General features: G+C 43.8%; 1 long non-coding RNA gene across 1 annotated transcript; it reads right to left on the bottom strand.

Moving 5' to 3' along the window:
• Positions 1–17666: 17666 nt before the first annotated feature.
• Positions 17667–25155, bottom strand: LOC106700839 (uncharacterized). The gene is made up of 3 exons (XR_011466156.1): positions 24933–25155; positions 18657–18763; positions 17667–18317 (listed from the first exon to the last, which is right to left on the bottom strand). It is a non-coding gene; the product is annotated as an uncharacterized lncRNA (long non-coding RNA).
• Positions 25156–25194: the final 39 nt, after the last annotated feature.

Genomic DNA, 25194 nt, shown 5'->3' with positions numbered 1-25194 from the left:
TGATGGTATGAATCCTGTCTTAAAATATTCATAATTTCTGTCTAACTACATAGAGTCATTACACACTTCATATGATGAAACTTTAACCCTTTTTCTTTATTGATAAAATGATACTTCAAAGTTGTTTTTGAGGATTAAATTAAATCACATATCTTTACCCACAGGTGTTTTTTTCCTTTGCACATACATGCACTTTAGGAGACTATGTTGTCTGAAAGTACAGTCTACGTTCAGGCCTGTATTTAAAGTTAACCTCACTGTTCACAAACCTTTTGAATTTGATTATGTTATCTCAGCCGTACCTTCATTTTTAGTATGAAGTGAAAGTCACTCAGTCATGTCCAACTCTTTGTGAACCCATGGATAGTCCATGGAGTTCTCCAGGCCAGAATACTTGAGTGGGTAGCCTTTCCCTTCTCCAGGGGATCTTCCCAACCCAGGGATTGAACCCAGGTCTCCCACATTGCAGGCGGATTCTTTACCAGCTGAGCCACAAGGGAAGCCCTCATCCTTAGTATGTGAAAGTGAAGTCTCTGAGTCGTATCCGACTCGTTGCAACCCCGTGGACTATAGCCCACCAGGCTCCTCGGTCCATGGGATTCTCCAGGCAAGAATACTAGAGTGGGTTGCCATTTCCTTCTCCAGGGGATCTTCCCGACCCAGGGATCGAACCCAGGTCTCCCACATTGCAGGCAGATGCTTTAACCTCTGGGCCACAGGAAAGCCCTTAGTATGGGATGGAGCTATTTTTAAATTCTCAGTCGTTTTAAGAATTGATATATATAAAGAGATCTAAAACCTAATTCTCAACCAGTGCTAATACTGTTTCCATTTTCCTGTCCCTTCTATAGGTGATTTTTTAAATCTATATGGATTATTTGGTAGAATTCAAAATGGATATCTTCATAAAACTAAGTGGAAAAGGAATTTTTCTCATACACATTGTTTATCCTCCATTTTAGTTTTATCCTGATTTCTAAACGGTTAGCCCTTTGGGAATGTTTCACATACCTCATTATAGTGATGAAATTAAAGTTCCTACAAGGGAAATAAATGTCACATCCTCCCACCCGAGTTTATAAACATCACAAAAGTGTTTTCCTAAAGTGACCTGGGTAGTAGTCTGTTTGCCCTCGTAACAGTGGTTTCTCCAAAGTGGCTGGGGGAAAGACGGAGAAAACCCTAAGGAGTAATCTTCACTGTCTACCTTACCCATCTGACTTCAAAGGACTGGATCAACATACGGGATTTGAATGTGCAGCCATTTGGTAAATTCATCTCTAGACAGAAGGAATAGAGCTCTCAGTAGAGGCTCCAGTGTGCCTCTGAGGGAAAGGAAGGGGTTGGGCCCTGAGGTGTGTGATCTGTGTGGTTTACCCTTTAGGCCTCTTAAGTTATCTGCCTGTAAGTGTGAAGAGTTGACTCATTGGAAAAGACTGATGCTGAGAGGGATTGGGGGCAGGAGGAGAAGGGGACGAGAGAGGATGAGATGTCTGCATGGTATCACTGACTCGATGGAGGGGTTTGAGTGAACTCCAGGAGTTGTTGATGGACAGGGAGGCCTGGCGTGCTGCAATTGATGGGGTTGCAAAGAGTTGGATGCGACTGAACTGAACTGAAGTAGAAGCAACATCCTGACTTCCTGTAGAACCTCAGATCTGAGAGTACTTTATGCTAAGAACCTTAATAAGTATAGAGTAGATCCTATGGGAAGCTTAAAATTCAGTGGAATATTTGTTGAACTTTTATTATCTATCTACACATGCTGTTGATAATTTCTTGTTTCTTTTTGTGCCAGTCATACTTTTTTTTCCCCCTAAAGTTTGATAGTTTAGGAGCGAAATTGGCTACATTTAGATTCAAATTTTCCTGGGCTTAAGAGTGTAAATGGTTCAGTGTTTGAACTCTAGCACTGGACTGCCCAAGTTCCTTTAGTTTTACATTTTTAGACAGGCATTTTCATCTTGTAAGCCTTAGTTTCCTCATGTGTAGGCAAGGGAAAAAACACCCACCTCCTAAAATTGTGAGGATTAAAGGAGAGTATATGTGACGTGCAGAGGCAGTGAATATTCAGTGCCTTCTGTTACAGTTAAAGGGGGTTTTGTTTTTAATTTGCCTATGTACAGCCTCAAAATATTTGACTTGGAGCTCTTGGTTCTGCAAATGAGCTCTTGATTCAAGTTGCCAGGTAAATCACTAGGAAGAATACTAGAAGAAGACATGAGTAGGAAACTTTATAGCATTTTCATTTTTTTCTTGGTACATTTAATCTTTTTTTTTCCCTTGGTACTAATGGAGGTATTAGTAGCTTTGGCCTGTTGGTGAGTGGATGCCAGGATGGAAGCAGCACAAAGAAATGAAAGGCAATGTGGTAGAGAACTCCGTCTCACACACACACACACCTAGAAAAGCATAGTAAGAGACTCAGAAGGCATCGAGGGTTTTGGTCTCTACCATTCCTCATGCCCATCCCTCGCACCATTTTCACTGAGTGAGTGATTCAGGAATCCTTTAAGCTGGGATTATGCTTCAGTCAGAAGAGTGCTCTGCTAATACATTAATGTTTTGCTGAGTGGTTGAGGAGTCGCTCTGGATCATTCCTGGGTATCTACTTGGTTTGAGAGCTGAGCTATAGTGATAACCCAGTGTGGAAAAGCTTTCTGTGACTGATGTGACCTAAAGGAATCCTTTAGGTCACAGTATCACTCCTCAGTAATTTCTGCCAATTTGGCTTATTCTAGCAAGGAAAGCATTTAATGGAGAAAAGTGCCCCTGTTGGTCTTCTAAAATAACCCCTCCAGCATCTACCTGTGCAACAAAGTTAAGGGGAAGTCTCCTCTCAAAGCAGTAGGTATGTAGAAATCAGACCAGAGGGTCTCACCCAGGTCTTGATACCAGTCACAGAATTTAGCCTTCAGGGTCTACGTGATAACTCCTAGTGGACAGAGCCATCTAACTTCCTAGGCTAGTCAAGGGCTGCCTGAGAAGATTGTGATTCTCGCACCTCAGCAGACATTTTAGTAGCAGTGCTGGGGCCCATGCAGTTGAGTAGGAGGTTCTCATTAAAAGTTCAGGACCACCCGGAGGATGGGCGGAGGCGGCACAGGGCTGGGAGAAGGGTTTGGAATGCAGGTCCTGATCCTTTTCCCGCCTGTGCTGCCTCAACCTGTAGGAACTGTTGACTAAAAAGATGCACAATGAAAAAAAAAAAAGGTCAGGACCAGACCGTTACTGTGAACCCAGAACCTAAGTCATGGTCAGGGTTTATGGAAAGAGTGGTAAACAGTGGAGAAAAAATATACCGCAAACCATTGCATGATCAAATGATACTGAGAAAGCACTGTGTCCTATTTATTGTTTGGAAAGAGTAAGCCTGGGAAAAAATTAGTTTATACCTCAACAGCTTTAAATTTAGAAATCAAGAATTCAGATATAACCACAGGTGAGAAGCACAGCACGGGATGCAGTGCCTTGGGCTAGGAAGGAAAAGGAGAAACGAATAGACTTAACACTAGATGAGCAGGTGGGCCTGGGAAGTTGGGGTTGAGGCCCTGGCATCAGCTACCGTGTTTCCTTACAGTTGTGTTTAATGAACACCTAAAAGAGTGAGATCCTTGAAGCAATGCTGTGGTTAACAACAGGGAATCCTAAATTCATGAACAAGGAGTGACAAGTGCAGCGCTGTAAAGGACTCACCTACGTGATGGGCAGAGCTTTGGAAGTAGGGAGAAACTGAAGGGAGTAGGAAGTAGGGAGAAACTGAAGTTACAACTACGAGTTACAGAGTTGAAGAATTCCCATTACAACTGCCAAGTCCTCAGTCTCAGGCCTTTCATGAGAAGCCTTGAAAAGCCAGGATGTCTCAACATCTGGTGGGCCCTTTTTAAGCAAAGGTTGGGAGGAAAGCATGTGGATCACCCAGAGGAGGGGAGTGATATTTGGGAGCCCTCCCTGCCCCAACTTCTTTGAAACTCAGTTCTGAAATCATACAGGGCACATTCATTGAATGGACTGCAGTAGGATTCACTGAATAGAATTAGAAAAGGAGACCAAAAATATTCCTTAGAAGTATATCTATCACTAGAAATATATCTTAGGAATCTTTAAAATGCCATTCATTCTTAATAGCTCCTAGGTAAAAAAAAATCCTACTCTGGAATAAGCAATTTGTGCTAACTTAAAAATTAATTATGGTCAGAGTATTGTACAAAGCCTGGGGGATTTGAGCCAAAGGCTATTCAGAGAAGAATGTTTAGCCAAGAAGATCTAATTTACTAAACAATTTGTTTAGTAAAACAAAATAATTACCAAAAAATGTAGAAGGAATTAGTAAACCCCACAAAAAAGAATAGATTCAATCAAAACCAATAATGAATTAGACATGCTTTTGTCAAATTTGAATTTTTGAAAAAGGACAATACAGTATCATATAAAATTATTTTTCTAATTATGAGACCATTTATATTAGAAGTCTACCTGTAAATTAAAAATTAAAATGGGTAATTCTCTAGGGCAATATAAAATTCAAGAACTGATTCAAGAGAAAGACAAATACAGTATCACTTATATGTAAAATATAAAAAGTAATGCAAATGAACTAATACAAAGCAAAAACAGACTCACAGACACAAGAAACAAACTTGCAGTTAACAAATGGGAAAGGGAGCAGGTGAGGAATAAATTAGGAGTATGGCAATAACCTCAGATATGCAGATGACACCACTCTTATGGCAGAAAGCAAAGAGGAACTAAAGAGCCTCTTGATGAAAGAGGAGAATGAAAAAGTTGGCTTAAAATTCAACATTCAGAAAACTAAGATCATGGCATCTGGTCCCATCACTTCATGGCAGATAGATGGGAAACAGTGGAAACAGTGTCAGACTTTATTTTGGGGTGCTCCAAAATCACTGCAAATGGTGGCTGCAGCCATGAAATTAAGACGCTTGCTCCTTGGAAGAAAAGTTATGACCAACCTAGATAGTATATTCAAAAGCAGAGACATTACTTTGCCAACAAAGGTCCGTCTAGTCAAGGCCATGGTTTTTCCAGTGGTCTTGTATGGATGTGAGAGTTGGACTGTGAAGAAAGCTGAGTGCCAAAGAATTGATGCTTTTGAACTGTGGTGTTGGAGAACACTCTTGAGAGTCCCTTGGACTGCAAGGAGATCCAACCAGTCCATCCTAAAGGAAATCAGTCCTGAATATTCATTGGAAGGACTGATGCTGAAGCTGAAACTCTAATACTTTGGCCATCTGATGTGAAGAACTAACTCATTTGAAAAGACCCCGATGCTGGACAAGATTGAAGGCAGGAGGAGAAGGGGACGACAGAGGATGAGATGGTTGGATGGCATCACCAACTCAATGGACATGAGTTTGAGTAAACTCTGGGAGGTGGTGATGGACAGGGAGGCCTGGAGTGCTGCAGTCCATGGGATTGCAAAGAGTTGGACACGACTGAGCAACTGAACTGAACTGATGGGATTAACAGATACAAACTACTACAAATAAAATAGGTAAGCAGTAAGGATTTACTGTACAGCATTTGGAGAAGGAAACGGCAACCCACTCCAGTGTTCTTGCCTGGAGAATCCCAGGGACGGGGGAGCCTGGTGGGTTGCCGTCTATGGGGTCACACAGAGTCGGACACGACTGAAGTGACTTAGCACATACAAGATATTACAAAATGTAATAACCTATCATGGAAGGGAATCTGGTATATACACACACACACACACACACACACACACCTGAATCACTTTGCTAACACAATATTGTAAATCAACTATACGTCTAAAAGAATTGATTTAAGAAGAATAAAAAACTTGAATACACCTAATAATAAAAGAAATTAAGAAGGTAGTCAAAGGAACAAAGTTGAAGGAAGGGCTCAGTGTCCTAATTTCAAAACTTTTAAATCAAGCTACAGTAATAAAAAGTGTTTGGATGTTTCTAACTGTGGTGATTATTTTGCAGTATATACAAATACCAAATCATTATGTTGTACACCTGAAACTAATACATTATATGTCAATTATATCTTTAAAAAATCAAAATGACAAAAACAATGTAGGATTCTCATAAAGACAAACATGTAAACCAATAGAAGAGAGGGCACAGAAATAAACCTTCACACATATGATCAAATTATCTTCAACACGAGTACCAAAAACGTTCAAATGCGGGAAAGCACTGTTTTCAACAAACGATGTGGGAAAACAGGATATCCTCATGCTAAATAATGAAGTTAGACCTTTGCCTTACCGCATAGACAAAAATTAACTCAAAATGGATTAAAGACCTAAAATTATAAAGCTCGTAAAAGAGAACATATGGGAAAGCTTCATGATACTGGATTTAGCAATCATTTCCTGCATGTAGGGCTTTCTTGGTGGCTCAGATGGTAAAGAATCTGCCTGCAATGCAGGAGACTCTGGTTCGATCCCTAGGTCAGGAAGATTCCCTGGAGAAAGGAATGGCAACCCACTCCAGTATTCTTGCCTTGAGAATTCCATGGACAGAGGAGCCGAGCAGACTACAGTTCATGGGGTCACAAAGAGTTGGATACGAGTGAGTGACTAACACTTTCACTTCACTTCATGCATCTAACACCAAAAGTACATGGAACCAAAGCAAAAATAGATAAACGGGACTGTATTAAACTTCAAAATGCCTGCATCAACGGGCCCAATCAGCAGAGTGAAAAGAATGGGAGAAAATATTTACAAGCCATGTATCTGATGAGGGGTTAATATCCAAAATATATAAAGAATTACAACTCAAGAAGAAAAAAACACAGTCTTATTAAAAAAAAAATGGGTGAAGGACATTAAGAAACATTTCTCCAAAGATGGTATATGAACAGTCAACAAGCATGTGTTCAGTTCAGTCGCTCAGTCGTGTCTGACTTTGCAACCCCATGAATCGCAGCACGCCAGGCCTCACTGTCCATCACCAACTCCTGGAGTTCACTCAGACTCACGTCCATCAAGGCGGTGATGCCATCCAGCCATCTCATCCTCTGTTGTCCCCTTCTCCCCCTGCCCCAATCCCTCCCAGCATCAGAGTCTTTTCCAATGAGTCAACTTTTCACATGAGGTGGCCAAAGTATTGGAGTTTCAGCTTTAGCATCATTCCTTCCAAAGAACACCCAGGACTGATCTCCTTTAGAATGGACTGGTTGGATATCCTTGCAGTCCAAGGGACTCTCAAGAGTCTTCTCCAACACCACAGTTCAAAAGCATCAATTCTTTAGTGCTCAGCTTTCTTCACAGTCCAACACTCACATCCATACATAACTACTGGAAAAACCATAGTTTTGACTAAACAGACCTTTGTTGGCAAAGTAATGTCTCTGCTTTTCAATATGCTATCTAGGTTGGTCATAACTTTCCTTCCAAGGAGTAAGCATCTTTTAATTTCATGGCTGCAATCACCATCTACAGTGATTTTGGAGCCCCCCAAAATAAAGTCTGACACTGTTTCCACTGTTTCCCCATCTATCTGCCATGAAGTGATGGGACCAGGTGCCATGATCTTCGTTTTCTGAATGTTGAGCTTTAAACCAACTTTTTCACTCTCCTCTTTTGCTTTCATCAAGAGGCTTTTTAGTTCCTCTTCATTTTCTGCCATTAGGGTGGTGTCATCTGCATGTCTGAGGTTACTGATATTTCTCCCAGCAATCTTGATTCCAGCTTGTGCTTCTTCCAGCCCAGCGTTTCTCATGATGCATGTAAGTTAAATAAGCAGGGTGACAATATACAGCCTTGACATACTCCTTTTCCTATTTGGAACCAGTCTGTTGTTCCGTGTCCAGTTCTAAATGTTGCTTCCTGACCTGCATACAGGTTTCTCAAGAGGCAGGTCAGGTGGTCTGGTATTCCCATTTCTTTCAGAATTTTCCACAGTTTATTGTGATCCACACATGAGGTAACTGCAAATCAAAATCACAATGAGATATTACCCCCTCCCATTAGGATGGCTACTATCAAACAGAATATAGCAAGTGTTAAGTGAGGAGGTACAGAAACAAGCCCTATGCCCTGCTGCTAGGAACGTAAAAAGGTGCAACTGTTATGGAAAACAGTATGGCAGCTCCTCAAAAAGTTATAAACTAGGATTAGCTTATGATCCAGCAATCCTATTTTGGGGTACATATCCAAAAGTACCAGTCAATCCTAAAGGAGATCAACCCTGGGTATTCATTGGAAGGACCGATGCTGAAGCTGAAGCTCCAATACTTTGGCCATATGATGCAAACAGGCAACTCATTGAAAAAGACCCTGATGCAGCGAAAGATTGAAGGCAGAAGGAGAAAGGGGAGACAGAGTGTGAGATCGTTGAATGACGTCACCAACTCAATAAACATGACTGGGCAAACTCCGGGAGATGGTGAAGGACAAGGAAGCCTGGAATGCTGCAGTCCATGGGGTCGGAAAGAGCCAGACACGACTGAGCAACTGAACAAAAACAAACATCCGAAAGAAAGTAGGATCTCAAAGAGATGTTTGCATATGCATGTTTATAGCAGTATTATTCACAATAGCCAAAAGATAGAAATCCAGTGTCCATTGATGGATGAATGGATTAAAAACTGTGTTATATACATACAATAGAGTATTATTCAGCCTCTAAAGAAGGAAACTTTGTCGCATGCTATAACATGAATAAACCTTGAGGACATTATGCTAAGTGAAATAAGCTAGTTACAAAAAGACAAAACTGTGTGATTCTGCTTAAATGAGGAATTTAAAATAGTTAGATCCTAAAAGCAGAATAGTGGTTGCCAAGAATGGGGGTGGGGGACAGGAAGTAGGGTAGGAAGGGGAAATTAGTGGTTTAATGAATGTAGAGTTTTAGTTTTGCGAGATAAAAATGTTCTAGACATCTGTTGCACGACAATATGAGTATATATAACACTACTGAACTTTACACTTAAAAATAGTTAAGTGCTCATTTCAGCAGCACATATACTAAAATTGGAACAATACGGAGAAATTAGCATGGCCCCTTAAGCAAGAGGTTTTTCCAGTAGTCATGTATGGATGTAAGATTTGGACCATAAAGGAAGCTGAGCGCCGAAGAATTGATGCTTTTGAACTATGGTGTTAGAGAAGACTCTTTAGAGTCCCTTGGACTGCAAGGAGATAAAACCAGACAGTCCTAAAGGAAATCAGTCCTGAATATTCATTGGAAAGATGGATGCTGAAGCTGAAACTCCAATACTTAGGCCACCTGATGCGAAGAACTGACTCATTGGAAAAGCCTCTGATGTTGGGAAAGACTGAAGGAGGGAGGAGAAGGGGACGACAGAGAATGAGATGATTGGATGGCACCACCGATTGATGGACATGAGTTTAAGCAAGCTCAGGGAGTTGGTGATGGACAGGGAAGGCATGCTGCAGTCCGTTGGGTCGAAAAGAGTCAGACATGATTGAGCAACTGAACTAAGCAAGGATACATACAAATTCATGAATCGGTCTATATTTTTAATTTTTATAAATATTTTGTGTGGAGGGGAAAGAAGTGGATTCTGCAGTTAAAGTGAAAGTGAAAATGTTTATAAAAATAATTTATATTTGGCAAAACTAATACAATATTGTAAAGTTTAAAAATAAAATAAAAATTTAAAAAAAAGAAAATAATTTTTATAATTTGTTATTCAAATAAATTTATATCATTTATCTATTGAGAGTAATGTGTGTGTGCTAAGTCACTTCATTTTTGTCTGACTCTTCACAACCCCTTGGACTGTAGACCACCAGGCTCATCTGCCCATGGGATTTCCCAGTCATGAATACTGGAACAGGTTGCCCTTTCCTACTCCCAGGGATCTTTCTGACCCACAGATCAAATCATGTCTCTTAAGTTTCCTACATTGGCAGGTGAGTTTTTACCACTAGCACCATCTGGGAAGTCCATTGAGAGGAGAGTGTTGAAAATATCCCATCATAATTAATTTTTCACTGTTTTTGCCCTGTATATTTTAAGGACATGCTATTAAGTACATGCAAATATACAGTTGTATTTTCCCGATAATCTATCCGATAAAAGAATATTTTGTTTAAGAAGGAAGGAAAGTAAAAAGAAGAAGTTATCAAAGATATACCCTTAAAGGCACAAGCCCAGACTGTTTTGGAGGCAAGTCTACTGTAAACCTTCAAAGAGCATATAATTCCTAGTTTAAGTAAAATTTTACAGAGCATGGAAAACAATGAAAAGTTCCCAAGTTATTCTACAAAACTGTAATAAACTTGAAAACAAAACAAAATGATAGTACACACACAAACAATAAGCATGGGCTATTTTCATTTACATGTATAGATACAAAGCTCCTAAGTAATATGTGAATCTACCAAACCCAGTGGAATCATACTTCATGACCCAGCAGAATTTTATTGTAGAAATTCAGGATAGTTGAACATCAGAAATTTTATTAATGTAATTTTAATGCATTAACACATAAGCAGGGAAAATATATCAAATAATAAGAAAGGCAATGCTGCTGCTGCTGCTGCTGCTGCTGCTAAGTCGCTGCTAAGTCGTGTCCGACTCTGTGCGACCCCATAGACGGCGGCCCACCAGGCTCTCCCGTCCCTGGGATTCTCCAGGCAAGACCACTGGAGTGGGTTGCCATTTCCTTCTCCAATGCATGAAAGGGAAAAGTGAAAGTGAGGTCACTCAGTCGTGTCCGACTCCTAGTGACCCCATGGACTGCAGCCTGCCAGGCTTCTCCATCCATGGGATTTTCCAGGCAAGAGTACTGGAGTGGGGTGCCATTGCCTTCTCCGAAGAAAGGCAATAGATAAATTTCAATACTCATTTCTTTTTTAAAAAAAATTTATTGAAATGTAGTTGATTTATAATGTAGTATTAGTTTCGGACATACAGCTGGATATTCATTTCTGGTAAAAACTCATTACAAGCTAACAATGTTGAGAAGTTTCCTTCAGCTAAAAAGTAATACCTATCAAACGTTTAAAGCAAACAGCAAATTTAATGTTGAAACATTAGAAGTAATCCCATTAAAGACAGAAGCAAATAAGAATGTCCACAATTGTCACTGCTATTCAACATAAAGCTGGGGTCCCTAGACAGTGCATTAAGAAAAGCATAAGAGATTTAAGTATTAAAAAGGAAAGAATGGTAGAATGATTTACCTAAAATTCCAAGAGGATCCACTGAAAAAACAGTTTTAGAACTATTAAGAGTTCAAGAAATTGGCTAGACAGAAGATTCATATACAAAAACTAATCAACTGATTGTAGTTACAGCTGTCTAAACACCAAAAAACTAATTTAAAAAAATCATCATAGTAAAAAAAACCTTTCAAATAACTGTGGAAAAAAATAAATTCACGATGTGAAGAGAATAATTTTCATTGAAAGATGGCAAAGAAAAATGGATTAAGTAGTGACAGCATATTCCCAGATAGAAAGAGTCAATGCTACGAACTGTTACTTCTCCCCAATTTAATCTGTAAATTCAATTCATCCAAAGAGTTCAGACTGAGGTCTTCAAGTTCCATTTCTTATTGGCTAATTGCAGATCTAGGGTAGGAGGTGTCCAGGATGAGCCTGGAACATTGTGTCATCTTCTAATGTGTCTTGGAGAAGGCAATGGCACCCCACTCCAGTACTTTTGCCTGGAAAATCCCATGGATGGAGGAGCCTGGTAGGCTGCAGTCCATGGGGTCGCTAAGAGTCCCACACAACTGAGCAACTTCACTTTCACTTTTCACTTCCATGCATTGGAGAAGGAAATGGCAACCCACTCCAGTGTTCTTGCCTTGAGAATCCCAGGGACAGAGGAGCCTCGTGGGCTGCCGTCTATGGGGTCGCACAGAGTCAGACACGACTGAAGTGACTTAGCAGCTTAGCAGCAAACCACCTCTGAATCCAGTGGCAGAATCTTCGTCTTCCTCTTCCCCTTCCTTTTTTTCAAGCTCATACATTAGTAGTGTGGGCCAGGATCAGAAGGCAGCGTGTCTATACTCGGTGTCAGCTGGGGCGGCCTGAAGGCTGGGAGCTGGAATCACAAGACGGAGAGTTTGCTCACATGTCTGGCGCTTGACGCCAGCTGTCAGACAGCTGACACCCCCAGAACACCCACATGCGGAGGCCTCTCCCCGTAGCCTGGGTTTTCTCACTTTGTGATGACTGGGTTCTAAAAGGAGCATTGAGGGGAGGGAGGCTGGGAGGGGAGGGGGATAAACCCCATCACCACCATCACTGGTCACCCTCACACCTACAGTCTGGCCAGTATTCTTGACTCTCTTCCAAGGGCCCATAGGACTTGTGTGTGTTCCACAGCTTCCTGCTGTGAACTCCAGAACAAGTCACTTAGATCCCAGCGACACACTTTCCTCATTTGTAAAATAAGGTATGCCCAGGACTAGGCTGCAACATTCGTGTTCTATGTAGTGCGTGTGTGTTACTCGCTCAGTTGTGTCTGACTCTCTGCAACCCCATGGGGTGTAGCCCACCAGGCTCCTCCGTCCATGTGATTTTCCAGGCAAGAATACTGGAGTGGGGTGCCGTTTCCTTCTCAGTTCTATGTAGTATTGTTCGATTTTTTGTGATGTGACTTTATTCACGTATTATGAAATTGAGTCTTACTATATGATTCAGTAATTGTGCCCCTAGATATTCACCCAAATGAGTTGAAGATTTATGTCCATGCCAGAAACAGCACACAGATATTGACAGCAGCTTTATTCATAATTGCCAGAATTTGGAAGCTGCCAAGATGTCGTTCAGGAGGTGAATGGATACACAAATTAATGCATCCAGACAATGGAATGTTATTCAGAGATAAAGAGAAATGAGCCCTCCAGTTATGAAAAGACAGGGAAGAACCTGAAATGCATGTTACTCAGTGAAGTCAGTATGAAAAGGCCATGTGCTATGTGATTCCAACTGTATGACATTCTGGAAAAGGGCAACCTATGGAGACAGTAAAAAGGTCAGGGGTTACCAGAGGTTGGGTGGTGGGTGGGATAAACAGGCAGAGGGGAAGGGATTTTTATGGCAGTGGAACTACCTTCTGGGATATTATAATGGTTTGTACATGACCATATACATTCATCAGAACTCACAGAATGTACAAGGCCAAGAGTGAATCCTAATGCAAACTGCAGACTTCGGTAATAATCATGTATCAATATTGGTTCATTGGTTGTAACAGAAGCACACCCCCTAATGCAAGGTGTTAGTAATGGGGAGACGGGGTGGATGTCTGTACTTTCTCCTCAATTTTCCTGCAAACCTAAACCTGCTCTTAAAAAAATCTATGAATTAGAAAAAAGGAAGGAAGGAGGGCAGGAAAGAAGGAAGAAAGGCAAAGAAAGAAGGCCCTTCACACAGGGCCTGCTTCATGGTGGGCTCTTAGCTGATGGGAATTGATGCCTCTTCCCCTTCCCACCCTCCTGGATCAGCCTTGACCATGTGCTTGTGGGTGAGAGAGAGGTCAAGCACCTCTGCTTAACCCCCTGTGTGACCATCCTCGGGCGACAGTCACTCTCCTAGCTTGGCATCACCTCCTGCCACTCCCATCCCCCATGGCCCTGAGCACTAAGGAGACAGCAGTACTCACAGGGCATGGCTGGCTTTGGCCCTCTTCCACTTGCTGCTCTGCCCAAGCAAAACTGTGCTCCTGGAAGCCCTCCTTGCTCCTCTCTGTTCCCAGTCCTGGGCCCCCATGGCTCACCCCATCATAGGACCCTAAGACTGAATCCCTGGCTCCCTCTCCTAAGCAGCCAAGAGCTGTGCCAGGACCTGGCTCAGAATAGGCACTCGGGGCCATTTGAGAGCCCTGGGCAGGAATGTGGAAGCCCAGCCTGGAGGGGCACAGTTCAGCAGGGTTCTCAGAATCTCTTGGGCCGCCCCTCCACTTCCATCCCAGGCAAGGTTTATTCCCTCCATGAAGAAGCCCAGGCGAGGATATTCGGTGGCATTTTTTTGATTAGCAAAGTTTTAATAAAAACACCCATCAGAAGGGAGATGGTTAAAAATCAATGTAGAGCCAAACCAGGGAATCCCCACACAAGACGGAGTCTGGTTATAGATACTGACATTTCTAAGACATATTAAATCAAAACGGTGAGTTGCAGATGTTAGTATAAGTACTACTTATGTGGGTAAATGCAAAGGAAAAGGTCTGAATAAATCCCTCCCTTCTTGTATTCCTAGAATTTGTTTGAATTTTTTAAGTCTATTGGTTGTTACAATATTGTTCTACTTTTTAAAAAAAATTTTTTGGGGTTTTTTGGCCAACAGACATGTGGGATCCTAGCTCCCTAGACCGGGATGGAACCTGCATCCGCTGCATTGGAAAGCAAAGTCTTAACCACTGGATCTCCAGAGTTAAATTACGCAGTTAAGGTCATGCAGCTAAAGTAGTGCTAAGAATCTGTCAGAGGAAACTGCAAAGAGTTTTTAGCTGGGAGGAAGTGGCGGTGGGGGGGTTGGGGTGGGTGGGGAGAATGAGCTTGGCCTGCCTCTTCCTGGCTCCCCAGACCTCCACTACTCCACCGATGAGCAGCATCAGTGCCCCTTCCCCACCTGGGGCTGAGTCAGAGGCAGCCAGACACACAGGGAGGGAGGGGAGGGACTGGAGAGGGCCGGGGGCAAGTGGCCCCACCCTAGGAAGTGGCTCAGGATGAATCCGCACCGGGCGGCACCTGGGTGGGCATGGCTGGCATTGGCACACCTGCCTGCTGGAGAACTTCCTGTCCAAGCCTCTGATAAAGGCTGCTCCTTCCCAGGTGGCCCAGAACTGAGTCAAGAGGCACAGGGGGGTTCAGTGCATGACCTCATCGGTGGCGCCCACTTCACACAGTGACTTGGGCAATTTACAGAAACCAAGTGGAAAGATGCCCACCACTGATTTTCAGAATTGCCCACTTCCCTCTTCCCTATCCATCACACCACAGTCTATCTACTTCCTCCTAGTTTTCCATCCTGCCCCTTCCCTCTCTTCAATGTCACCCTCTCCAGACAGGCCAGTCCTCTCTCTCTGTTGTCTTTCCCTGTATCCCAAGCAGCAGTCTCCTTCCCTTCAGCCCGTCTTTCCACGCAGGGGTCAGGGGATCTTTGTAACATGCGACCCCTTTGAGTCCCTCCTCTGCTTGGTGGCTCCTCTGGCCTAAGCTTGACTGGGGAAACTTTTCCAGCTCTGACCTCTGACTCAACTCTCCAGGGGACCTGTGCTCTGGCCAGTCCAGACTCCTTCCAGGTCCAGAACACTCTGAACCTCTTTCTTGCTTCCCTGACTGTTCTTTGCTGGGTTCCCACACTTGGAACCAGGTTGGGAATGTCCTCTCTCTATCAAAATTGCTGGAACTTGTGAATATTACTTTACCTGGCAAAAAAAAAAAAAAAAAAAAAATTGGAGATACGTCTTCTGCAGATTTGGAGATGCGATTCAGTTAAGCTTTTTGAGATGGGGAGCTTATCCTGGGTCATCCACGTAGGCCCTAAAGCCAATCAGACACTTGTATCCTTGTTGTTAAGTCACTGAGTCGTGTCCGACTCTTTGCTACCCCTGAAGAGCAGCACACCAGGCTTCCCTGTCATTCACTAGCTCCCAACGTTTGTGCAAACACATGTGCATTGAGTAGGTGATGCCATTCAACCATCTCATCCTCTGCTGCCTCTTCTCTTGCCTTCAGTCTTTCCCAGCACCGGGATCTTTTCCAGTGAGTCGGCCAAAGTATTGGGAGTTTCAGCTTCAGCATCAGCCCTTCCTATGAATGTTCAGGGTTGGTTTCCTTTAGGATGTAAGAAGGAAGCGGAAGGCAATTTTATTACACTGAGATAAGAAGGCGATGTTAAGACAGAGTGGAGAGAGCCCTGAAGACTGCAGTGAGGCAGACACAAGCCAAGTGATGTTGGCAACCACCCCTTTCTTGGAAGAGGAAAGGAACATGTTCCCTTAGAGCCTCTGGAGGGAGCTCAGACCTGCTCCGAGCTGGGAGCAGCAATTGGGAGATTCAGCCCAAAGAAACTGAATCGGGGTTTTTGGCTTCCAGCATTGTAAGAGAATAAATATGTGCTATTTTAAGCAGCCAAATTTGTAGTAATTATTACACTAACCACAGGAAACTAATAAAATGCAAAACCCTCTTTTCATCTAAAAACAGGTTCTAATGGCTTCCCCAACCCCCAGTCCACATCCATGAAACTTTTGAGAACCTCTTCTCTGTGTTCCAAATTGATGTTTCCCTTAAGCTATCAATAAACAGGCTGACAGGATAGTTCTTCTTTGCTTTATAATGATTGTTTATATCTGTTTCTTCCCCCAAACTAGGACCCCCTGGAACTTGAGAACCTTATGCGGGCTGGCTCCAGCAGGCACTCCTGAAGCTGTTGCAGTGCTGTGCTGCCCAATTCCAGGGAGCACCATTCAGGCCAGGTGCTATGGGACGTGAATCCCCAGGGATCCTGTTTACCTGGGAGGCACTGGGGATGGTATTTCCTGGGAGTTGGGCAACATTGCTACTTTGAACACAAGTATCAAGTGCATGAACTATTACACTCCACCCTCCTCCAAAAAAAGCTATTCTCTTAGAGTCTCTAGGCCTCCCTGGAGTGATGGGATGGGTAGCAAGGTAACAACAGCATCAGGTGATAAGCAGGGTCTCTGGAGGGGACCTCTTTGGGGAAGTAATACTCTGACTTGGATGGGTAAATTCCAATGATATTTACATAGGATGTATTTAGTCTCTCTCTTTCCTGCTGATATTCTATCAAATATTACAGGCAACCCAGAAGGCAAGGGATTCCCCATCAAGGGATATACATAACAATATCTTTGAGCTGTTTTGCAGATACTGAAACCTCCAACAAGTGGGAGAAGTTAATTGTATGTTGCCCATAAGCAGGTAGACCCCACACTGGTTGGAACCGGAAAGTCAATGATGCTGACTCCCACTTACTTCACCACAGAAAGTAAGCAGAAAAACGTTCAACCAATCAGAAGAATGTCCACCAGCCGATCACGTCTTCTTTGAATTATTTTACTATAGAATCCCTCACTACCCCCTCCAGGTCAGGACACTTAGTTTTGAGGGCATTAGCCCCCCGTGGCCCCCTTTGCCTGGCAAAGCAATAAAGCTGTTCTTTCCTACTTCACCCTCCCCTGCTGCTGCTAAGTCACTTCAGTCGTGTCCGACTCTGTGCAACCCCATAAATGGCAGCCCACCAGGCTCTGCCATCCCTGGGATTCTCCAGGCAAGAACACTGGAGTGGGTTACCATTTCCTTCTCCAATGCATGAAAGTGAAAAGTGAAAGGGAAGTCATTTAGTCATGTCTGACTCTTCACGACCCCATGGACTGAAGCCTACCAGGCTCCTCCGTCCATGGGATTTTCCAGGCAAGAGTACTGGAGTGGGGTGCCATTGCCTTCTCCATTCACCCTCCCCACCCCCCCAAAAAAAAGAATGCAAGGGAGACTATAAATTAGAGATAGACGGGTAGTGAGGTAGGCGTGAGGATGGGACGGAGAAGCAGGGTGTCAAGTCCAGTATACTTGTAATAACCCAATCACCCGTTGTCTGTTTCAGTAAAAACAGAACACACGCAGTCACACAGTCCTCACTCTCTATGAGAACAAGCACACCCGTTGCTTAGAAGAAACAAAAATGTCCCAAGGTTTTTATTCTTCGTTTCTCCCAAAGGACTCAAGCCCAGCCCCACAGTAGGTGTGGGCAAGGAGTTACACGCCGAGCCTCCGTGGCGGTCAGGGTCATGCCTGCCACCTCCTGAGACCACCCTCCAAGAGCAGTTCCCTCGAGAGGCAGAGGGGGCCGCACAGACTTCAGACTCTGAAAGCACCGCCTCACTCCAGAATGGTATTTCTTGTCTAGACTTCTTCTAGGGAAGGATGTTAGGTGACTCAAGTCACGTCCAGAGTTTAACTCACAGTCCAGGCCTCAGAAACAGGCCAGGTTGCCTTCTATAGGGATGTATTGGTGCTTCCTCAGAACTGCTCCTTTCTCCGTCCTTCCCAGACACACACATGTCCTCCCATGGGTGGTGTGCATAAGACTGAACTGATCAGTGAATTGTTAGGATTGGATTCCTCATGAGAGATAGAAAATATAGGGTAGCAGTGTCTGAAGCAAAGCAGAAGTCTCTTTCTCCATCATGAGTATGTCTGGGTGGGCAGTCCAGGGCTGGTGCAGTGAATCATGGGTCATGGGTCCACCAGGCTCGTTCCTTCTAACCTGTTCCTCTGCCACTCTTGCTTTGGTTTCCAAGTTCACTTCATCATCCAAGATAACTGCTCCAGCTGCAGCCATCATATCTGCATTCCAGCTGAAAGGAAAGAAGAAGGGAAGGAGAAGGGCATGCCCCCTCCCTTTGACACTTCCCTGAAGGTGTACAGCCACCATTCAGTCTAATCAGCGAAACACTAATCACTTGGCTACACATAGTTGTAAGAGATGATGGGAAGGGTGGTCTTTATTTCAGGAGGCCATAAGCCCAACTGAAATTTAGGGTTTTTTTTTTTTTTTTATGGAAAAGCAGAGTAAAACAGCTGTGGGGAGCAAACAGTACCATCTGCCCAAACAGTCAGCAACAAAAGGGCTCAGCAAAATGTTTCATAACAAGAGAGCCATTCAAAATCAAAAGGACAATGAGATATCATTTTACCTGCATCAGATTGGCACAATCAAAGGGTCCAATGAATGTCAAGTCACAGAATGTAGAAAAATGGAAACTCTCATAATTGCCGCTGGAAGTGTAAATTGCTGTAAGCCCTGAGGAGAGATTTGGAGATTTGTTTAGAAAAATTGCTTAGAGCAATTCCTGAGAAAGTCAAGGATACTTATACCTACTGCCCAGGAGCTCTATCTATCTATCCTTCTAGAGAAAACCTCACATGCACTTACAGAGAAAAATACAAGAATTGACTGCTGCACTGTGAGTAATATTGAAAAACTGTTAAAAAACTGCATGTCCATGGATAAATAAATTGTGGCATATGCATGAATTATAATACAGCAATTAAGATAAATGACACAGAGCCACAAGTATCAACACAGATAAATCTCAAAATATAAATTGAGAAGATGTAGTTAAATCCACAATGTTTTGTTTCATTAAAAAGAAGAGGAAAAAAGACATCATGTGAAGATTTGATAAACTAAGTGTTCATTATATTATTCTTTTTTCAAGATTAAGTTGAAGGATTTTTTTGCATTCTTTTTTTACTGCAAAATATACATAACAAAATTTACCATTTTAACCCTTTTTCTTTGCCGAGAAGGGTGCAGGATTTTCAGTTCCCTGAAAAGGGATGGGACCTGTGCCCCCTGCAGTGGGAGCAGAGAGTCTTAACCACTGAACTGCCAGGGAAGTCCCCCATTTTCACCTTCTCAAGGGTACAGTTCAGTGGCATCAAGTACATTCACATTGTTGTGCAACCATCAACAACGATAGAGCCTCTTTCATCTTCCCAGAATGAAACTCTGTATCCATTAAGCAATAATGCCTTGGACTTCCCTGGTGGTCCAGTGGTTAAGACTCAGCACTTCCACTGCAGGGGGTATAGGTTCCATTCCTAGTTGGGGAACTGAGATCCCATGTGACACATGGTGCCACCAAAAACAACAATAATGTCTCAGTCTCCCCTCTCTCCAACCCCTAGGAACCACCACTCTACTTTCTGTCTCTAAGACTTTGACTGCTCTCGGAACTCCAATCACGTGCAATCATACAGTATTTGTCCTTTGGTGACTGTCTTATTTAACTGAGCAGAAAATCTTCCAGGTTCATCAACATTGTTGCCTGTAACAGAAATTCCTTCCTTTTAGGGCTGAAGAGTACTCCACTCTCTCTCTCTCTATATATATATACACTTCCTTTTATTTATCCATTCATCTATCAGTGGACACTTGTGTTGCTTCCACCTTTTGGTTATTGGGAATAACGCTGCCATGAACGTGGGTATACAAATATCTGTTCTAGTCCCTGCTTTTACTTCTTGTGGATATATATCTAGAAGTAGAAATGCTAGATTATATGATAATACTATTTTTAATTTTTGAGGAACATTATTTTTTATTATTTGTTTCAAATACTTCACAATAAAATGATTAATGGTCTTTTTAAATGCTTCATGATAGGAAGAAGTTACCATGAAAAATGTTTTATCATCTTGAAAAATGCCTTTACACACATCTGAGATGCTTTAAGGAGTCAAAATATTTAGTGGATATGGCATCAGTTTCCCCAAATCCAAGCCCTTGGAAGGTTAATCTATACCCACGTTGGTATGGAAACTCGCCTTGCAGTGCTGGCTTCATGAAGGCATGGGGCTCACTTCAGGCCAGTGAGATGGGAAAAGAAGCTATGTGTCCCAGGGGTGAGGGGGGATAGGGTTAATTCAGAAAACTATTTCCTCGTTCCTAAGAAAAACATCAGGAGAAGGCGGCCTTGTTTCTGGGCATGGCTGTGTTAGCTCTGATGGCTAGAAACAATGCTGCCATCTTGCCTCCATACAGAGTGGGGAGCCACAAAGGAGACGGCAGAGCCAAAGGGTAGGAGAGGCTTAAATTTCCATATTGTGGAGTTTTTAGTTGTTGAGTAGATAATACAGGTATAGGTATGTGTAATAAATGCCCTAATATTCAGGTTACTTGAGGGGAAGCTATTAGTTGAGGTTGAAAGCATCTCCACTGATTCAGTAAATAAATTTAAGTAAATAATTTAAGAAATTCAGTTCAGTTCAGTCACTCAGTTGTGTTCGACTCTTTGAGACCCCATGGACTGGAGCACACCAAGCCTCCCTGTCCATCGCCAACTCTTGGAGTTTACTCAAACTCATGTCCTTGATGAGTTGGTGATGAGAACTTGAGTTGGTGATGCCATCCAACCATCTCTTCCTCTGTCGTCCCCTTCTCCTCCTGCCTTCAATCTTTCCCAGCATCAGGGTCTTTTCCAGTGAATCAGTTCTTTTCATCAGGTGGCCAAAGTATTGGAGTTTCAGCTTCAGCATCAGTCCTTCCAATGAATATTCAGGACTGATCTCCTTTAGGATGCACTGGTTGGATCTCCTTGCAGTCCAAGGGACTCTCAAGAGTCTTCTCCAAGACCACAGTTCAAAATTCTTTGGCACTCAGCTTTCTTATAGTCCAACTCTCACATCCATATATGACTACTGGAAAAACCATAACTTTGACTAGACAGACCTTTGTTGACAAACTAATGTCTCCTTTTATTATTAAAAAGTAATATGTTGTCTAGGTTGGTCATAACTTATCTTCCAAGGAAGCAAGTGTCTTAATTTCATGGCTGCAGTCCCCATCTGCAGTGATTTTGGAGCCCCCCAAAATAGTCTCTCACTGTTTCCACTGTATCCCCATCTATTTGCTGTGAAGTGATGGGACCAGATGCCATGATCATAGTTTTCCGAATGTTGAGTTTTAAGCCAGGTTTTTCACTCTCCTCTTTTACTTTCATCAAGAAAAAGTAAAAACTTTCATCATTAGTTCTTTGCTTTCTGCTGTAAGGGTGGTGTCATCTGCGTACCTGAGGTTATTGATATTTCTCCCGGCAATCTTGATTCCAGTTTGTGCTTCATCTAGCCCAGCATTTCTCATGATGTACTTTGCATATAAGTTAAATAAGCAGGGTGACAATATACAGCCTTTGCGTACTCATTTCCCTATTTGGAACCAGTCTGTTGTTCCATGTCCACTTCTAACTGTTGCTTTCTGATCTGCATACAGATTTATCAAGAGTCAGTTTAAGAAATTAGACAAGTAATATATATATATATATAAAATATAATTATAAATACTTTAAGAATACAGAGCAAACTTAAAATTTCCCCTTCACTTTCCCTATCAAAATTTCCCCCTAGACCTTTTTTAATTATATATATATATATATATAAAATCTATGCTTAAACACGTTTTTATTTTTATTTTTTAAGAAAATTTTGGCCACACTACATGTAGATCACTCTTCAAATCACTCTTTTTATCTAAAAGTAGGTTTTGAAAAATATTCCAGGCCAGGAGTTTTCCATCTTCTTAATTTTAAAAAGTGTTGTATAGTATTTCATGGTGTGGGAATACCCACATTTATTCTACTTTTCCTTTATCAATGAACATTTACACACACCTCTTTGGGCACTGAAATACTTATGAAGAGTGAATTCACTGAAGGAGAATTCCTGAGTGAATGGATAGGTGTATTTAAAGTTTCTAGCTGTGGTGAGTGGGGACTACTCTTTGCTGCGGTGCTCGAGCTTCACTGAGGTGGCTTTTTTTGTGAAGCACAGACTCTAGGCGCACGGGCTTCAGTAGTTGCAACATGCAGGTTCAGTAGTAGTGGCCCGTGGGTTTAGTTGCCGCGTGACATGTGGAATCTTCCTGGACCAGTGATCAAACCCATGTCCCCTGGGTTGGCAGGCACATTCTGATCCACTGTATCACCAGGGATATCTGCATTTTACGTTTTGATAGATATCGACTTGTCCAGGGAATATTTGTGCCAGTGGAGGTGCCTAATGCATAAAAAGGGCAACCCTGTGCCCAGGGTCTCCGCCCCTCCCCTCTACCCACCCCAGTCTGCTGCTGGTCTCTTACTATCAGCTCCCTTCCAGCTGCCACCTCCCCCTCAGTGGCAACAGCATGCATTTCTCCAGAAGGAAGCCCAGTGCGTTCCTGGGAAGAATGAAAGAAACCAGAGGAGAAATGAGAAATGAAAGAAACGAGAGAGAAACGAGGGGAGGAGCCACTGGCCCTGCCTTCCAGGAACTTTCTTTTATGGGAAAAGGAAGCAACATTCAAGGCGGTCAGTGATTCAACAGGGATGCTATTAAAAATATTTAACAACCTGTATTAGGAACAGAGGCACAGAGGCCTTGCCTTAGTGCCTCCAGCCGGGGAGGCTAGAGGCCCTCTGCTCAGCCAGATGTTTAACCCTTTAGTTGTCAGATCCATGAAGGTCTGGGAGGATCCCAAGGAAGGGGCTGATAAGAGTTCAGATAGCATGGCCACAGCAGTGCAAATGGGCTGACACCCCTGTGGCATTCCTAGAGGCCGTAGGGTATCTTGGGAGGCACAGGTCCTGGGTTAATATGGGACTCCAAGAGAGCTTCTGGGAGGAAGAGATTTTCTTGCAGAGTTTGGGTTGGGAGGAGAAGCAAGCAGCCCAGGAGTCAGCAAGGTCAAGGCAAGCCCTGATGCTCTAGTCCCCTTCTCTGTGTTTTCCTTGAGGCCTCTCCTCTTCGTAATCTGCCCAAAGAAATACACATTGGTCTGGGGGCAAATTTACTCAGTTTGAAAGAAACAGTGGACCGGTCATTTTTCTAATATCAAGACCCCATCAAATGTTCCCTGACCCCAATTTTCTTTATGTTGTGCAGCAGACAAAGGCAAGATTCCAAACTGATCTACTCTTCCTCCATATTGGGTTAAAAAGGCCAGAGAGCTGACCTCAAACCGTGAGCCAGCTCCTGGTGAACACACTCACGGTCTTTCACTAAAAGGGCCTTCTACCCAACCAGGACCCTGTGAGGTCCCTGGAGGAGGCTTTTCTCCTGCCCTGCTGTTGGATGATCCCTGAAACCAGGGCCCTAGAGACCCTGCATGTGGCACCAAGGACCTGGATGAGGATCTGCCATTCCTCACAGACAGACCTGGGGACACTGAGACCCCGCCCCCCCGCCCCCAAAGGGAGAGCTGCCTGAGGTCAAACAGGTACACAGAAGCAGAGGCGAAACCAGGGGGCTTTACATAAATGGCAACCCACTCCAGAGGAGCCTGGTGGACTACAGTCCATGGGGTCACAAAGAGTCGGACACAACTGAGTGACTTCACTTCACTACTTTACCGTGTCTGATGGGGGAGAGGCTAAGATGGAGATGCAGGAGGCTGCTTAGTTCAGGGCACACCCGCAGGATGGAGAAGAATCCACTGGCCAGCAGCCAGTTGTCCCTGCCTGCAAAACCCAGGACTCAGGAATGTTTAATCCGTTTTAAGAGAAACACAGGAGACTGCCCAAGAGGCCAAGAAGCAGTCAGGGAGAGTTTTTCGGTTCCAGTTTCCGCCGGGGCAGGCCGTGTCCTCTGCCTGGGGACGACGCCATCTTTGGTGTCCAGGTCCAAGGTCCTTTAGCACCATCTCTCCCGCCTACCAGATTGCTGTCAGGGCTGGGCCGGTGCTTCCCCTTTTCTTTCAAGGCCGTTTGCACCACACCCGCGGGCCTTCTTTTTGCACCGAGGTTCCAGATTGGTGACGGAAACACAGGTCCAGGGTTTCTTGGGGATTCATGAAGAGCAAGAACCTCAGTGATGCTTGTCAGGTCTGCAGCTCAGAGGTCACCTCGGCACAGAGCCGTTTATTTTTACTTTTAGCCCGGAGGATGAAGAGAGGGCATTTTTTGTTTTTAAATTAGGTCTTTTTAAAAAAAAATTATTTTAATTGGGGGCTAATTACTTTGCAATATTGTAGTGGGTTTTGCCATACATTCACATGAATCAGCCATGGGTGTACATGCGTTCCCCATCCTGAACCCCCCTCCCACCTCCCTCTCCATCCCATCCCTCAGGGTCATCTCAGTGCACCAGCCCTGAGCACCCTGTTTCATGTATCGAACCTGGACTGGCGATCTATTTCACATATTTTTTTTTCTATAGAAAGACACTGAAAAGTCCTTTTTAAAAAAATTTCCCCCCTCGGCAGGCGGAGGTGACTGGTTGTTCTTTAAAAAAAATTTTTTTTAACACCCCCTCCTGTGCGTGTCCAGTTGTTTAAAATAAGGTTCCGAGTTTCCAGCACTGGCAGATTGGGTGAGGGAGGGCGTACAGCGCCCCCATCCGCAGCCAGGGAAGGGTCCCTCGGTTTCAGGCCCCATCACCCCGGGGGCCCCCCTGCACAGTTTCCGAAAGGGTTCCTGCCTGGGAGTCCTACGCACCTGGAGGGCGCTCGGTGTCCGCTCCCAGAGGGCGCTGCAGACTGGAGCCCAGAGTCGACGACCAACTACCGCCCCTCCCGCCACTCTCCCGGGCAGAGCCTCCAAACCCTGGGCCAGGGAGGCAAGGACTGAGCCCAGCCTCCACCACCGGTGAACCTGGGGGCCGCGGAGCTGAAAGGCCGGGGAGCCAAGGTCCGCGGGGGACCAGGGCTCCGCAGGTAGGCGAGGCTTCGGCCCCTCGTCGCGGGCCGGGGGCGGGGCT

This window comes from Bos mutus, chromosome 11 (assembly GCF_027580195.1).
Source record: "Bos mutus isolate GX-2022 chromosome 11, NWIPB_WYAK_1.1, whole genome shotgun sequence".
Lineage (NCBI taxonomy): Eukaryota > Metazoa > Chordata > Mammalia > Artiodactyla > Bovidae > Bos > Bos mutus.
This window is presented reverse-complemented; position numbering and strand designations above follow the sequence as displayed.